The following is a 12,654-nucleotide window of genomic DNA, read 5'->3' on the forward strand; positions in this document are numbered from 1 at the left end:
ATCTCTTCAGCTAGGGAGGGAAACTAAAGTTCAAGGAAGTAATTGACCTTAACAAAAGCCTTCCTGGGGCCAAGCTTCCTGTGTAAAAGTACTGGAGTAAGTTATCTTGAATATATTATTCATATTACATCCTGTCAACATTCAAAACGGTTTTGATGTAGCCTGTAATAATAGGCACATATATGATAAGATCTTTAAAACGGAAAACAAAGAAGAAAAAACCATTTGGTAGCTGATGTGGGATGCAGGCGGGGTGGGGGGAGCGGGTAACAGCAAAGACTTAGATTTATAGCTTGAGAAAAAAATTTCTCTCTGAACGTCTAGTTCTAAAAAAAGAATGCTTAAACAAGATGATTTAGAGAATATCATAAACTAAAAAAGGGGGGAGGAGTACCATCAGTTCTTTAAGGTGAGGTTAAGTCAGCTCTCTAATTAGGCCCCCAGGGAAGAGCTGGTCAACCCTCTTCTTCCAGTGAAGAACAGGAGGAATGACAGCCAAAAGCACAGCTCAAATGCTACCACCTCCATCCCCAGGCAACCTGTTCTCTGAACGCTCCCTCTTCATTTAATCCATATAAAAACCAGCCCTGCCTGCAGAACAAGCAGCAACTAGTTTTCAGTGAAAACATTAAGACAATCTAAGAAACCCACAAAAAAAACCCATTTGCATTTCTGAAGACCGCTCCCAAAACATGTGTGTGCTTAGTTGCTCAGTCGTGTCCGAATCTTTGTGACCTGGGATTCTCCAGGCAAGAATACTGCAGCGAGTAGCCATTCCTTTCTCTACGGGATCTCCCGACCCAAGGATCAAACTCGGGTCTCCCTTATTGCAGACAGACTCTTTGCCATCTGAGCTACCAGGGAACAAAACAAACCACATGGAGTGCTGCTGCTGCTGCTGCTAAGTCGCTTCAGTCGTGTCCGACTCTGTACGACCCCACAGATGGCAGCCCACCAGGCTCCCTGTCCCTGGGATTCTCCAGGCAAGAACACTGGAGTGGGTTGCCATTTCCTTCTCCAGTGCATGAAAGTGAAAAGTGAAAGTGAAGTCGCTCAGTCATGTCCGACTCTTCGCGACCCCATGGACTGCAGCCTACCAGGCTCCTCCGCCCATGGGATTTTCCAGGCAAGAGTACTGGAGTGGGGTGCCACTGCCTTCTCCAACGTGGAGTGCATACATATATAAAACAATGCACTTTTAATATATTATATTAAATAAAGGCTGCAAATCAAATAAAGACAAAAAATGCTACTTAATATGAAAATATAATTTGGTGGCATCACTCCTTGACCAAACAGCTACCATCTATGTTTTATCCCTGTAATCACCCAAATAAGAATAGCAGAGAAAACTGTTTATCCTTTCAACAACAGACATGTGGCTTTAAAAGGATCAAGCACATCAAATTCCCATCTTGCCAAACATAAACTGGAAGGGAGATTAATATTTTTAAGGGCTTCCCTGGTGGCTCAGAGGGTAAAGCGTCTGCCTGCAATGCAGGAGACCTGGGTTGAATCCCTGGGTCAGGAAGATCCCCTGGAGAAGGAAATGGCAACCCACTCCAGTACTCTTGCCTGGAAAATCCCATGGACAGAGAAGCCTGGTAGACTACAGTCCACGGGATCACAAAGAGTCGGACACGACTGAGCGACTACATTTCACTTCACTTCACTATATTCTTTAGAATTGAAGCTTCATAGGTCATTTAACATGATGCAACTAATAATTTTAAATTATGTTTTAATCCATTACAGAAAGCCACAAACACCCACTCAAAGTACTCCCCACATTCATTTGTTCCATACTCTCCAAATTTAAATCTCCATTAGAAAGCGACTCACGGACTAAGAAAATGAATTTATGATTGCTGGGGGGAAGGGATAGTTAGGGACTTTGGGAAGGTCATGTACACACTGCTATATTTAAAATGGATAACCAACAAGGACCTATTATATAGCACATGAAACTCTGCTCAATGTTATGTGCCAGCCTGGATGGGAGAGGGGTCTGGGGCAGAATGGATACATGTGTATGTATGGCTGAGTTCCTTCAGTGTTCACCTGAAACTACCACAACATTGTTAAATCGGCTACACCCCAACACAAAATAAAAATAAAATTTAAAAAATAAAATAAAATCTCTGTTAGAGACTGGGGCATAAAAAAGCCTGCAGTTGGCCGACGTCATATGACACTCAAAAGATCAGCAACATACTCCTGCCAAGAGTTCTGAACCCAACAACTTCATTAAGGAAAACTTCAAACCAATTTGACAGAGCACAGATGCTGCAAGTAAAATGCAATTATGAAGAATATGCAAGACAGTATCAAGCAGCTGCCAAAGCTTCCATCATCCACAGTGTCTTTCAACTCTGAGATAAAGAACACACCCACAACTAAACTTTGTGGAAAGAAACAAAAAACAAACTTTCACTTTAGAACCTACATTTTAAAGGATCTCCATTATTTATACCACTGCCACTGACAGAACTTTCCTCTGCTGTATTTAGTTGAAAGAATTAAAGGTTTAGGGCTGACAAAGTTCTTACCTAGTTTAAAACCCCCAAAGGTGAGGAAACTGAAGCCCAGTGGTTTTGCAGGAACAAACAGCAGCTTCATTCCAGAGCGAGACTCAGACCAAATAAATTCAAGTTAAGAACTCCACACTGTGCGACAAACACAGTGACAGCAACTGTTCATCTGAAAGTCCTTAGGAGAGTTGAGGAACTGCAGATTTTAAATCTCAGGAAACTGACTTGGGTCGGGGTGGAGACAAGGGGCCTCTCGTTCAGACAGACCTCATTCTCTCTGGGTACTGCAGCGCACCACCCTGTCCTTGAAGACCACGGCTCTCAGAGGGCAGGACGAGAAGATTTCAGGGGAGCATTCAGAAAGAAGGGGTCACCTAAACTGATACTGTAAGAATGGACAAACGAAGCTGGAAGCTCCGAAGCTGGGTGCATGGGTGAGACGGAAGAGTGAGCGGAGAAAAGGCAGAGTGAAAGGCCAGCCGGCTAAGTCTGGACTTTATAACAGCAACAGCTGCAGTTATGGCCACATTTCCATCTTGCATTTCTGTCCCTTCACAAAGAATTTCCATTTGGATATAACAGTTACTTGTGCCTATAGCACAGTGTTCTGTCTTAGACCAGGAGGCTCCGAAAAGGAAAAAGACTGACCTGTTAGCCACTGCATTTCCCAATGGAAAAGAATCACTTCTCCTGGAACATAATAGGTGTTTTCATACAAGGGTAAATGAATGACCCACAGCCTCACCCCCTCTATTCCTTGCATAAACCTGACCTCTAACTGTAACTGCCTTGGCCTCATTCCGCGGGTGTGGATTCCCCTCCTTCAAACGCACTCTCCAGCCCGCCAAATTCTTGGGAAAGTTTTCTTCCACTCTCCAGGCGCTGAGAGCTGCAAAGTTAAATCTGGCTTTCCAGACTTCTTTTTTTTCCTTCTTCTTCCCAATCCTAACGGAAGAAATCAAGAAGCGCCGGGCAGAGGGACCAGGCTCCCTCCAATCAGAGCCGGCTCCCGCCCGGCCGGCCGAGTCTCCCGCCCCAGCAGGAAACGCCGGCCGCAGCCCCGACGCGCGGTCCCCCGGCGGCGCAGTGACAGCCCCGCGCTCCCCGGAGACCGGGCCTGGGAGAGGGGAGGGTTCCGGAGCCAGTGCAGCCTCTTCTGTTCACACGGCAAAGGAGACAATAAATAAAAGAGCGGCTCAGCTGTCCGACTCGGGCCAAATTCTTCTCCCCCACGCACAAGCCCGTTACAGCCCGACGGGCGCCGCTCCCCGCGCAGGGACACCCGTCGACACATGGAGTGCCCCCTAAGACACACGCGCGCGCGCGCACTGTTGTGGGAAAAGGGGAGCGTGTCCCCGGACCGATCACACCGCCACAAGCCGCGGGGGTGTCGGGGAGGGGAGGGGTGGGGACGCGGCACAGCCCCCCAACTCGCAGGGTGGCCAAGACACCGCGCGCACGGGTCCACGCGGAGCCACCTTCGGTGACCCGCAAACACCCAGAGCCCCCCACTCTCGGAGTGACCAGAATCCCTACGATCGGCGGTCCACGCAGTCACCCTCAGTGAGACACCGCGAGCCAGTCACGCCGTGGAGGTAAGGGGGCGGGGAGGGGGGCGGTGGGACAAAGACAGTCTCCTGCTCCCAGGATGGCCGGGATCCCCTCGTGAGGGCCCACCCAGAGCTGCCTTCGGGCGACACACCGCGCGAGCCAGCCACCCTAGGGAGGGAGCGGGGACCGAGGCAGTGTCCCCGCCCTCAGGATGACCAGGACCCCGCGCGGGGGGCATCACCGGCCGATCCCCGCGCTGTCCCAGAGGGCGCGGAGCCCCATCGGAGCCACCCCGAGGCCGAGACAATGCCCGGCGCCCGGACGCGCGGCGGTCGGTCCCGCTCCGCGTCCCTGTCCCCACTTGGCGCTTAGGGCGGCGGCCGACACCTCGGGCAAGCGACCCCGCGGCGCCCAGCTCGGCTGTGCCACACCCGGGGGGCCCCCGTCCGGCCCCAGGGACCCCTGCCTTCTCGGAGAACCCTGCCGCCTGGGACCCCCGTCCGGCCCCGGGACCCCCGCCCGGCCCGGGGACCCAACCCGGCCCTGGGATCCCCTCCCGGCCTAGGACCCCTGCCTTCTCGGAGACCCCTGTCGCCTGGGACCCCAGTCCGGCCCCGGGACCCCCACCGGATCCCGGGATCCCAGTCCGGCCCCGGGAGCCCTGTCCGGCCCTGGGACCCTCGCCCGACGCGAGACCCCTGCCCTTCTGGGCCCCCGTCGAGCCCCGGGAGCCCCGTCCGGCCCTGAGGACCCCCGTCCGGCTCTGGGACCCCAGCCCGGCCCCGGGACCCCCGTCGGGCCCTGAGGACCCCCGTCCGGCCCTGAGGACCCCCGTCCGGCTCTGGGACCCCCGTCCGGCCCCGGGACCCCCGTCCGGCTCTGGGACCCCCGTCCGGCCCCGGGACCCCCGTCCGGCTCTGGGACCCCCGTCCGGCTCTGGGACCCCAGTCCGTCCGGCTCTGGGACCCCAGCCCCGCCCTGGACCCCGCCCGGCTCTGGGACCCCTGACTCCCGAGGATCCCCCCGACCGCCCGGGATCGCCGCCCGGCGGTGAGACCCTCTCCCAGCCCCGGAGCCCGGGGGGCCCCCCGCCCGGCCCGGCCCCGCCGCTCGCCGCCTCACCTCAGGCCGCCGCCGGGTCAGCGATCGCTCCTAGTCGGAGGCCGCCCGGGCCGAGCCAGGCGGAGCGGAGCAGTCGGCAGAGCCGCCGCCGCCGCCGCAACAATGGAGCCCCGGGGCGGGGCCGCCTCGCAGCCGCCTCAGCCGGTCCCCGCTCGGGCTAGCGCTCCGACTCCTCAGGAGCAGCGGCCGCCGAGAGGCTGCGACCGGGCTCGGGCTCCGCGCAGGCGCACTCGCCCCGCCCGCGCCACGACGCCCCGCCCCCAGCGGCTCCTCGGCGTTCGGGGCCCGCCCCCCGGCCAATAGGGAGGGAGCTGGCCGCGGTGGGCGGGGCTTGCGGAAACAAAGGGAGGTGGGGCGGGGCCGCTCCGGGGCGGGGCTGCGGGGGTCCCCGGACCTGGAGCTCCCGGAACCCACCCTGGTCGGAGCCGGGACGGCTGTGCGTCAAGTCCACCCGGGGTCCGCTCAGCGAGACCGTGGCCATACCAAACCCGGAACTCAAGTTTATGGAATTGGTCCTCTTTCAGTTCAGCTCAGTCGCTCAGTCGTGTCCGACTCTTTGCGACCTGCAGCTCGCCAGGCCTCCCTGTCCATCACCAACTCCCGGAGCTTGCTCAAAGCCATGTCCATTGAGTCAGTGATGCCATCCAATCAGCTCGTCCCCTTCTCCCTCCTTCAACCTTTCCCAGCATCAGGGTCTTTTCCAGTGAGTCAGTCCTTCGCATCATCTGGCCAAAGTGTTGGAGCTTCAACTTCAGAATCAGGCTTTCCAATGAATATTCAAGACTGATTTCATTTAGGATGGTCCTCTTTACGGAAAGGGAAACTGAGGCCCAAGGAGGGAGACCTCCTGGCCCCCAAGCCAAGTGTACTTAAGTTGCTCAGATGTGTCTGACTCTTGCGACCCCATAGACTGGAGCCAACCAGGCTCCTCTGTCCATGGGATTCTCTAGGCAAGAATACTGGAGTGGGTTGCCATTTCCTTCTCCAGGGGGTCTTCCCGAACCCAGGTCTCCTGCACTGCAGTCAGACTCTTTACTGACTGAGCTACATTTTCAAAGCCCCAAAGATGTGCAGTCAGAATGGAGTAGAGACAAATTTGGCCCTCCCTTAAGGACCTCCAGCAGACACGATCAGAGATTTCTAAAGGTCACTTGAAGTCACAAAACTAGTGCTCTGAACAGAAGTCTTTTCCCTTCTTGCCGCAAAGCTTTTGTTCCTACGCTCTTCCCCACCTGAACCAGCCTCCTCGCCCTACGTGGCACCCCGTAAGTCCAAGTGCCAGTCATGCATAAAACCTCTGTCCTCACCGCCTTTGATCCTGGGTATTCTGGGACGCCAAAGTCCCCACTTTCCTCTGGGTCACTGGCGGTGCCTCCGTGGCAGCTCAATCAGTAAAGAATCCCCCTGCAATGCAGGAGACCTGGGTTCCATTCCCGGGTTGGGAAGATCTGCTGGAGAAGGGATAGGCTACCCAGTCCAGTACTCTTGGGCTTCCTTTGTGGCTCAGCTGGTAAAGAATCTGCCTGCAGTTCAGGAGACCTGGGTTTGATCCCTGGGTTGGGAAGATCCCCTGGAGAAGGAAATGGCAACCCATTCTAGTATTCTTGCCTGGAGAATCTCATAGACAGAGGAGCCACGGCTATAGTCCATTGGGTTGCAAGAGTAGGACACAATTTAGCAACTAAACCCCCACCACCGGCGGCTCCTCTGCAGTCTACACCCCTTCTCTGCCCAACCTCTCCATGCTGGGGTATTAGGGTGGCCCATGGCTCCGGTATAGATTCTCCTACTGGGAAATCTCAGACTCTCCCAGGCCTTAAACCATCCACAGTCGTGTCCAACTCTTTGTGACCCCAGGGACTGCAGCACGCCAGGCCTCCTTGTCCATCACCAACTCCCGGAGTTTACTCAAACTGATGTCCATTGAGTCGGTGATGCCATATTAATATATAATAGATAATTAAAAAGTACCTACTCTATAGCACAGGGAACTCCACTGAGTACTCTGTAATGACTTATTTGGGGAAAGAAGCTAAAAAAAAGAAGACTGGATATATGTATATGTATAACTGAACTGAACTGATAACCAAATCACTTTGCTGTACAGCAGAAGCTAACAACATTGTAAACCAGCTATACTCCAATAAAGATTTATTTCAAAAAAAAAAAAAAAGGAACTCATCTTAGACTATAGGGAAAGATTCTATTTATAGGCTGTGCTATGAGAGGGCGGAGAAGGCAATGGCAACCCACTCCAGTACTCTCGCCTGGAAAATCCAGGACGAAGGAGCCTGGTGAGCTGCAGTCCATGGGGTTGCTGAGAGTTGGACATGACTGTTGACTTCACTTTCACTTTTCACTTTCATGCATTGGAGAAGGAAATGGCAACCCACTCCAGTGTTCTTGCCTGGAGAATCCCAGGGACAGGGAGGCCTGGCGTGCTGCAGTCCATGGGGTCACAAAGAGTCGGACACGACTGAGTGGCTGCACTGAGTCTTCACTGCTGCAAGGATGTCTCTCTAGTGGTGGCAGGCAGGGGCTACTGTCCAGTTGCAGTGCCCAGGTCCCTCATTCTGGTGGCTTCTCTTGTGGGACACGGGCTCAGTAATTGTGGCGTATGGGCTTAGTTGCTTGGAGGCAGGTGGAATCTTCCTGGACCAGGGATCGAACCCATGTCTCCTGTATTGGAAGGTGGGTTCTTTACCACTGGGCCACCAGGGAATCCCTGAGTTGGCACGCTTTGTAGAAGCTCCTGACCTAGTTTCATACTGTGAAGAGCAATCATATGGGGTTGGTGACCCCATATGCCTTCTAGATTCTTCCACTAATACATCTCTGGAGGAAGTAAATTTAATTACAGGCTATTTATATCCTAAGGTAAGCTACATTTCCATGGCATTGTTTTTAAAATTAATCTATTTATTTTAATTGGAAGCTACTTTACAATATTGCAGTGGTTTTTGCCATACATTGACATGAATGAGCCATGGGTGTACACGTGTTCCCCATCCTGAACCCCCCTCCCACCTCCCTCCCCACCCCATCCCTCAGGGTCGTCCCAGCGCACCGGCTCTGAGTGCCCTGTCTCATGCGGCGAACCTGGACTGGCGATCCATTTCGTATATGGTAGTAGAGATGTTTCAGTGCTGTTCTCTCAGGTCATCCCACCCTCGCCTCCTCCCACACAGAGTCCAGCAGTCTGTTCTTTACATCTGGGTCTCTTTTGCTGTCTCACATGTGGGGTAATCATTACTCCACAGCACTTTTGACACAGTCTTCCTAAATTCTGAGACCCAGAGGGAGCAGAGGTCCCCTGTGGCAACTAGGCACCAGTGAGAAATCCAAGCCCACGTTAGGATGTGGTGTGAGTCACCAAGGCTGAAAACCCACAGGGCTCTCACACAGGTCATGTATCGCTTCCTAACGAATGACCCTGAAGCCTAGCAGTTTAAAACAACTTACAGTGGGATTTCCCTGGCCATTCAGTGGTTAAGACTCTGTGCTTCCAATGCAAGGGATGTGGGTGTGATCCCTGGTCAAGGAACTAAGATCCCACATGCCACGTGGCCAAAAAATTAAAAAACAAACTTACATTCCTTCTCTCACCATTCTGGTGGGTTCACAATCTAGCACAGCTCAACCAGGTGCGGTTCAAGGTCTCTCGCAAAGTTGCAACCAGGCTATTGGCTGGGGCCAAGGTTTGACGTGCTGGTTTGATGACCTGTTTTCATGTCCCTCCAGTGGCTTCTCGAAGGCCACATGTCTCACGGATGCCAGGCCTGCACAGGGCCCCTCACAACATGGCAGCTGACTTGCCCCAGAGCCCCTGGGGCGGGAGCCACGCATTTCACCAGCAGGGAAAGTCCAGTAACTCCACTGTGTTCTATTGGAAGCAAGTCAGGAGTCAGTCCACAGTCAATGGGAGGCGACCACACAGGGCGGGAACACCAGGAAGCAGGGATCACTGGGGGTCTTCTCAGAGGCTGCCTACCAAGCTGCTGAAAACTTATGATTAAAATAAAATCTTAAAAGCAGACATAGAAAACAAACACCATATTCTGGGGAATAGCAATAAGACAGGGAATCCCCAGTGGTCCCGTGGTTAGGACTCTGTGCTCTCACTGCTGAAGGCATGGATCTGATCCCTGGTTGGAGAGCTAGGATCTCGCAAGCCATGTGTCATGTCCAAAAAATAATAATAATAAAATTAATAAATGTATTTTTTTAAAAAAAACCAGTAAGACTTAAAGATAACTACTTACCCAAAATAATGGAAGCCTAAAAAACAAAGGGATAACAGTCTTATAGTGTTGAAAGGAAAAAAAGTGTCAGTCCCTGTCCCCCCAAACCCACAGCCACTTACTCTCACTGTCTTCTGTCCCCTTCATGCACGTGGCACAGTAGGAAGAGAACCCTTCCCAGCGGGTCCTGAGCATGTCATGCTCCCGCTCTGCTGGTCCCCTTGCAAACACTGGCCCATCAAGTTAATGTGGTGGCTTGGTGTTTGGAGAAAGCATAAATCTGACAGTAATAACAACCGTCTCTTGAAACCCAGCTCTGACACCTGTATGACCTTGGCAAGTCTTTGAGCTTCTCAGAACCTCAGTAGCCTCCTTGAAAGGTAATTTAGGTTTTGAAGACACACTGACCATCAGTGCGGAGGGGGTGCTGAGGCCGAGAGGCACAGAGAGCCAAACGCGCTCTTTACAAGAACATATGGGCAACTGCGTTTGGGAGCACCTAGAAAAGGGGAGATGAAGACAATCAGAGGCGTGGGGGCAGCCAGGAGAAAAGGGGAAAGGGGCTGCAGGGGAAACCGCTTGCTGGGGAGTGTCTAGAGGTAGTGACAGCCTGGGATGTTTGAACGGGGCTGTCAGAAGACAGTCCTCTGCCCAGCCTCTCCACTAACCCGGGCTGCAGACTGACGCTCATCCCTTGGCCTCTGGCCCCATCCTTCAGTGGCAGTCTAGCCGTGTGTGCACAGCGCTGGGGTGAGGGAGGCCTTGGTCCATGAAATAGGGGCTGGTCCTGGTCTGTATCAGCTTGGAGTCCAGAGAAGGGGCTGGGACAGAGGGGAAACGCCTGTTAAATACCTCAGTATTCTCACTTCATTGACCACAGAACCTCATACACTTTTGCCCAATACATGGACTAAACCACTTCAACCATAGCCACCAAGCTGTATTTTACTACGAAAATAAATTTCAATCACAGGTTGGAACATACGTGGATTTCTGACCAGCCAGTCTACCAGTGGCAAAATAAAGGTATGGGTGCTCTTGTCCCCCAAACCCTAAATATATTCCTGTGCGTCGGGCTGTCTGGTCTCCGAGGTCCTCTAAACTACCAACATCACTCTGATCCTGGGCTGTGATGAATGTGACTGGTTGAGTGTGCAGCCACTGACGCACACGTTCATTCAGTGTTCATCTTTGGTGGGGAACAAGCTTCCCTGATAGCTCAGTCGGTAAAGAAGCCGTCTGCGATGCAGGAGACGCAGGTTCGATTCCTGGGTGAGGAAGATCCCCTGCAGAAGGAAACGACAAGCCCCTCCAGGATTCTTGCTTGGAAAATCCCCTGGACAGAGGAGCCTGGCGGGCTACAGTCCATGGCATCGCAGGAGTCGGACACAAGTTAGTGACTAAACCACAATTACCATAAGTTGTGCATCTTTCTTTGAGATGTGTTTGCTTATTTCTGGCTGTTCTGGTCTTCACTGCTTTGTGCGGGCTTTTCTCCCGCTGCCGTGAGCAGGGCCCCTCTTTGTTGGGGTGCCTGGGCCTCTCTCTGTGGTCCTGTCTCTCTGGTGGAGCATGGGCTCCAGGCGCATGGGCTTCAGAAGCTGCAGCTCCCGGAGTCTGGAGCACAGCCTCAGTCACTGCGGTGCACGGGCTTGGCTGCCCACAGCATGTGGGATCTTCCCAGACCGGGGATCGGACCCGTGTCCCTGCATTGGCGGACAGATTCTTATCCACTGTTTCATCAGGGAAGTCCCCAAGATGTCCCATCTTTACACAGGAAAAGGCTTCACTTCAAAGCGTGTGCCAATAAGTAATGTTCCCTTGGGGCTCTTTATCATGAAATGATCACATAACAGACATCACTCAGTGTTGCTGAGTTTGAGCCTTGTGTGGGGGAGTTAGGAGGAAGCAGGGTGCCGGACCCTGGGGAGTGCTTGGGTTTAGAATTTGGTAGTCCTGGGCTGCAGTCCCAGCACCTCTGCTAAGCAGTCATGTGACTGTAGATGAGTTACTCAGTGTTTCTGGGCCTCAGTTTGCTCATTTATATAATGGGTGCTGGTTAAGCTAGACGATAAAGGGTGTATTCATGAAACTCCTCGCCCCCTCCTCGACATGCGATCGTACATGACAGTTACAGAGGACGCACACGTGGGCTTCGGTCTGAATCCTAGCCTGTCAGTTAATAGCTGCATGCTCTTGGGCCATTGACTTAACTTCTCTGAGCCTCAGTTTCCTCCTTGGAAGGACTGATGCTGAAGCTCCAATACTTTGGCCACCTGATGTGAAGAGCCAACTCATTGGAAAAGACCCTGACGCTGGGAAAGATTGAGGGCAGGAGGAGAAGGGGGCAACAGAGGGTGAGATGGTTGGATGGCGTCACCGACTCAGTGGATGTGAATTTGGGAGGGAGATGAGAAGACACCGTTCAAGAAACAAGGGTGCCAGACAGGGAGGGGTAAAGAAGAGTCTGGAGAGGGGACAGTGGCCAGATGGTGCCCATGAAGGAGTCGGAGGACGGGCCACAGAAGTCCCCGTGGTGAGGTCTCCAGGCAGGGGCGGGCACAGTCCAGCTTGCACTGCAGACTAGTTGCTGCATGTCCCTGAGGACAGACTGGGGGAATGGCGTGGTGTGTGGGTATCAGGTCAGGAGGCGTCTGGGGCGCCGGAGGCAGGAGGCACGCTTAGGCACGTTCTTGCCGTGTGGCGCGCTCAGAAACGACGTGCCGCTGAGGATGGCTCACGGGACGCAGGCTGCAGACGGGAGAAAAGGAAGCTTCTGTTATTCATGAAAACTGGCTCTGTCACAGCCTGCAGCCTGGCGGTCATGGGGGAGGCACTGATCTCCCTCATTGAATTTGTCCCAAGTGTTCTTACACCTGGGAACACACCGTCTCAGCCTGTGGGCCAGGAGCCAGGCCAGTGCATGATCACTCAGCCCTGGTGATAACTTACCCAACACCTGGGTTTCTTCCACTCTGGAAGGTGGGGTCAGGGAGGGGGAGACCGGGGGTCCAGGGTCGAGGGAAACTGACTTCTGGAATGACCTGGCTTTCACCTGTGTAGCAGACAGGTTTCCCTCTAGAGGGGCAATGACAAGGGTGGAGGTGATGTAGGGGAGGGGTCTGGAAAGGAGGGTGGCAGCCTTGGAGGAGGCTGGGGACAGGTGAGAGCAGTGGTGTTGGGGGGAGGGGGCAGGGCTGGGCCAGGAG

The 12,654-nt window shown here is 53.7% G+C and overlaps 1 protein-coding gene across 3 annotated transcripts in view; it reads right to left on the minus strand.

Annotated features, from left to right (window-relative positions):
- Positions 1 to 5,431, minus strand: part of AFAP1 (actin filament associated protein 1) — a 148,262-nt gene extending 142,831 nt beyond the window's left edge. For 2 of the 3 annotated variants that reach the window (XM_088836561.1, XM_055434213.2), the window contains exon 1: positions 5,205 to 5,429. The gene's annotated coding sequence lies outside the window, so the exon portion shown is untranslated. Of the gene's footprint in view, positions 1 to 5,204 lie in introns of all 3 variants that reach the window. The other variant, XM_088836562.1, reaches the window with a different exon arrangement.
- Between the last annotated feature and the right edge of the window lie 7,223 nt (positions 5,432 to 12,654).

The sequence above is a fragment of the Moschus berezovskii genome, chromosome 5 (genome assembly GCF_049115385.1).
Source record: "Moschus berezovskii isolate FMDL1 chromosome 5, NW_MosBer_1.0, whole genome shotgun sequence".
NCBI lineage: Eukaryota > Metazoa > Chordata > Mammalia > Artiodactyla > Moschidae > Moschus > Moschus berezovskii.